The sequence below is a fragment of the Ailuropoda melanoleuca genome, chromosome 4 (assembly GCF_002007445.2).
Source record: "Ailuropoda melanoleuca isolate Jingjing chromosome 4, ASM200744v2, whole genome shotgun sequence".
In the NCBI taxonomy this organism is placed as follows: Eukaryota; Metazoa; Chordata; class Mammalia; order Carnivora; family Ursidae; genus Ailuropoda; species Ailuropoda melanoleuca.
The window spans coordinates 141,818,579-141,823,306 of NC_048221.1; positions in this window are offsets into that span (position 1 = coordinate 141,818,579).

Sequence of the window (4,728 nt, forward strand, 5' to 3'; positions counted from 1 at the left end):
AATAAATAAATGAATGGGAGAGAAAAGTTGGCTATTTTATAGAAGAATTCTAACTAATAAATGTAGAAAGATGGGGAAATAGAAAACCGCCATTAGAACAGCATAGTCGTAATTACTGCCGGCAAGGTTACTGATGAATGCTATAATTAGGGGACAAAACTCTAAGGAGAAAGAGAACATTTTCATAGCCTCAGAATCTCTCCCACAAAATATTGCTGTTGTGGTTTTAACATATGTCTACAAATATCTCATAATTCTTCCTTGGGGACGTGGGATTCCCTCTGTCTGGGCTGAGCTGTACTTAGTGACCGGCTTCCAGCACATATAGTATGAAAAAGAAAAATAGTAAATTTACAGTGGAGAAATCTGACAGAAACCCTATAATGAAGTGATGAAGGTCACCAGAAATAAGTCACTTTGACATTAAATACCACTGTTACGGTGTGATGAGTAGGGCATGTCACCTCCGTGATCTGTGTCATCTGTGGTCATCTCAAAAACCCATTAGTTAGCCTAATTACAGGAAAACATCAGGCACACCTAATTTGAGGTACATTCCATAAAACAATTCTTCAAAATTGTCAAGGTCATAGAAGACAAGGAAAAACCAAAAATCTGTCACAGATCAGAAGGACACATGATGATATGAATCTTGGAACTGAAAAAAAGCCATTAATGGAAAGAGCTAGGGGAATTTGGACAAAACCTGCAGATTAACTAATATGATGGTGCCAGTGTGATTTTCTTATTTACTTTCTTAATTATATAATATGTTAACACGAGAAGATGGGTGAAGGGTACATGGGAACTCTGTACAGTTTTTGTAACTTTTCCATAATTTAATATTTCAAAATAAACATGTTCATATTCATATTAAGACTACTAAAATCTGCACATGTATAATTATTTTTTGTTCACTTATTCAACATTTTCTTTGTTCAAAATGTTTGATGATAATTCTTATATGCAAAGTACTTATTTACTCATTTATTGAGTTCCATTATGCCAAACAAGAGAGAGTATGCCAAGGAAAAATAACCATACAATGGGAAAATTAGCTATGCGTGTATGTTTTAGAGAAACAGAGGGATCTTTCTCTGTCTGGAAAGTTCTGCTGAGCTTCCTAATGTGTGAAATTTTTGAGGAAGTTCACTAATCTGAGGAAGATAGGACAGCGATGTCAAGGTAAGGACCAGAGTTTTGAGAGAACTTGGTGTGTTGAAAGAGCTTCCTTCTTGAGACAATAGAACAGTAGCACCAGTGGCCAAGTGATGAGTTCAGACACCCGAGATGAGATTGAGGAATTAGACTGGCCTAAGGTAGGGAAAAATCTTTGTTCTGGGGACAAAGGGGAATGACTGGAGAAGAGGAGGAAAATTGGTCCAGATCTGTCTTCTATCCAGGTTGTTCTGGCTTCAGGGGGAGAGAGGAGAGTAGAGGAGCCCCACATTAGACACAAGCTAGGAGACACTGAGATTCGGGGAGAGCGTGAGTAAATGTGGGGCTGAGGTGGAAAGGAGAGGAAGTGTTTGGGGCCCAGAGGGTTAGGGTTAGATCAGTTCACGATGGGCTGTGCAGGATTGGTTATGGAGCTTTTTCCACATTTGTAGGATCTTTCTGACATTCCCTTAAGTGATTTCCCATACGAACAACTAGAAATTGTTTTCAAGAAACTATCTTTTCTATTTTATTTTCATTCATCTTTTGCTTCTCCAGCCAATGTTATAATCACGAGTTTGGACAAATACTATGGAGATCCTGGGAAATGTGAATTTAAGATGTCATTTACCAGGGCAGCTGGGCAACTTTGTCGGTTATGTGTCCAACTCTTGATTTCAGCTCAGGTCATGATCTCACGCCCAGCGTGGAGCCTGCTTAAAGAGTCTCTCTCTCCCTCTTCCTCTGCCCCTTCCCCAACTGCATGCAGGTGTACACGCACTTTCTCTCTCTCTTTCTCAAAAAAAAAAAAAGTTATTTGCCAAACTCTTCTCTATTTGGAGGTATAATGTCTTTCCTTTTTATTATGTAGGGAAATATTCCAAGAGTTGCAGGTCATGGTCTTACCATATGAACTTGCTCTCAATGAGATGGGTTCTGCCTGGGGACACTGCTTCCATGTCAGCCTCTAACTTTGTGGGGGCTGCTCTCCCAAACCCACGACAGTCCCTTGCTTTCATGCACTCAAGACTTTCACATTTCCTAGAAATGAATATGCCTACAAAAGTATGAAGTAGGAAAAAGCTGGGCTAGTTTTTTGCTAGTTATTATTTTTTAAAAAGAAAAAGATATTACCTATAATTATAACATACACATTCTACACAGGAGTTCAAGCTCCAATGGACACTAATGAATTGTGTTGAATTTTTTCAAAGCCCAAATCCAGTTGCTTTGGAGTCTTCCTGGAGTAGGTGCCTTGAAATAGATACATCTGCTTTGAATGAAAATAAATTGAAGGCCAACCATATTCCACCAGCAGAAACTATTCAAAGTTGTCCTGAAACAATTTCTTGCTGGATGGCTTACTCTTCTTGAAGGCAACCTACAACGTTCTCAGCATCTTGCTCCCACTTCAATTCTTCAACAATAGATCACTGGACTTGCCTCAGAGATTTAGCTTTGAAATACATCAAGCCACAAATGGCTGAGAAAATGCACATTGTCCGATGGCAGGGCTTGAAAGAAGTGTCAGCTTCCACACATTTCCAATCCAACACGAAGGACAGCATGCTTCTCTGAGATGCTGTGTGTGCTCACATGTGTGAGGGCCGTCTCCCAACACCTAATTATCTGGTGTGTGTCATATTTCCTCTTGTTAAGAATACATGAGGTTTGATNCAGCTTACTCTTCTTGAAGGTAACCTACAACGTTCTCAGCATCTTGCTCCCACTTCAATTCTTCAACAATAGATCACTGGACTTGCCTCAGAGATTTAGCTTTGAAATACATCAAGCCACAAATGGCTGAGAAAATGCACATTGTCCGATGGCAGGGCTTGAAAGAAGTGTCAGCTTCCACACATTTCCAATCCAACACGAAGGACAGCATGCTTCTCTGAGATGCTGTGTGTGCTCACATGTGTGAGGGCCGTCTCCCAACACCTAATTATCTGGTGTGTGTCATATTTCCTCTTGTTAAGAATACATGAGGTTTGATCAACTTGGAAAATATCACTAACATTATGTCTTGGTGATGTCAAAAATTAAACTGCATGAGAAGAAAAGCTAGTAGAAAGAAAACTATTTCTCTCTACCACCCAGCATCTCTGTATGGTCTCCTGCTGTTTCCAAAGCACATGCCTTGAATCTTTGTTCTCCCTGAACCAATTCAAATATTTGAGGTTAATAAGTCCCCCCACTTTTTTAATGAATTAAGTTGTACTTCTAAGGCAATTTAGAAAAACAACCTTGGGATGCCTGAGTGGTTCAGTCAGTAGGCATCCAACTCTTGATTTCAGCTCAGGTCATGATCTCAGGGTTGTGGGATGGAGCCCCTGCATCAGGCTCTGCGCTCAGCTAGGGGTCTGCCTGAGATTCTCCCTCTGCCTCTGCCCCTCCCCCCTTCTATCTCTCTCTCTCTAAAATAAAAATAATAAATCTTTAAAAAAAGAAAGAAAGAAAGAAAGAAAGAAAGAAAGAAAGAAAGAAAAGCAACCTATGTTCCTCATTACCTCTGTATATCCACATTTAGTCCTAAAACGTAAAGATAAAAAGGCCCAGTTATGAATGCTACAGTTGAAGGCAAAATGCGGTAATAAAACAAAAGTAGGATCTACTGACAATGACTCCAGATTATGAATTCTGGGTCTACTCTTTATTAACTATATGTTAAGCGAATTACTTAACTTCTTATAACTTTAGCTACTATAATGCATCTAGAAACTGAATGCAATCACAGGAATTTGGTGATTGTTGGGCTGATTAAATAATAAATGTAAACCAGCTGTTAGGTAAAGAAGTTTAACACAGGGGTTCAGTGTAAGACCTATAGTCAGATGTCTGGGCTTAAAGAGCATTTACCACTTACTAGATGGTGATGGTGGCCAACTTGCATAAACCAGTTCTTAGTTTCCACATCTGTAAAATGGGGATAATTCCAGCATATCCATACCATGACATTGTTAAGGGGCTTAAGTGAATTATGAGTGTGTGTGTTTGTGGGTCTGAAATATGTATTAGGATAGTACCTAACACATACTGGGAAGTGAATGTTAACTGCTATTACTTTTATTAACAGCTCAGTTAATATAACTCAGTTTGTTCATACTTTATTTTCTATTTTTGGTAATGTTGGATTTATGGCTCTTGATATCCATAGCATTTAAAAATATATTTCAATAGCATTCAAATATTTTTTCAAATATTTATTTGAAAGATTTTAAATTAAATATATACCCTTTAATAGGAAAGAATAAGTCTCAAGTCACTGGCAGTCGTGTCTACATAGCCATCTCTGAAGGGAAACTATGACCCACTGCCAAGTTCTGACAGGGCTTTGTTATCCATGCAAGCAGTGTTGGTTCGATAATATTGCCTAAAAAGTACTATGCTTGGAATATATAAATAGTATTTGCAAGGTAAGAGGAGGAAAGTTCTTGAACATCACTGGGTCTAATGCTGTGTGTTCAAAAATGAAGAGCTATAAATTTATCTAATTATATTGTTAAAATATAGATCCTTAGAGCAGTGAACTGCAATTACTTTATTCAATTTGTGCCCAACAATTCTAAA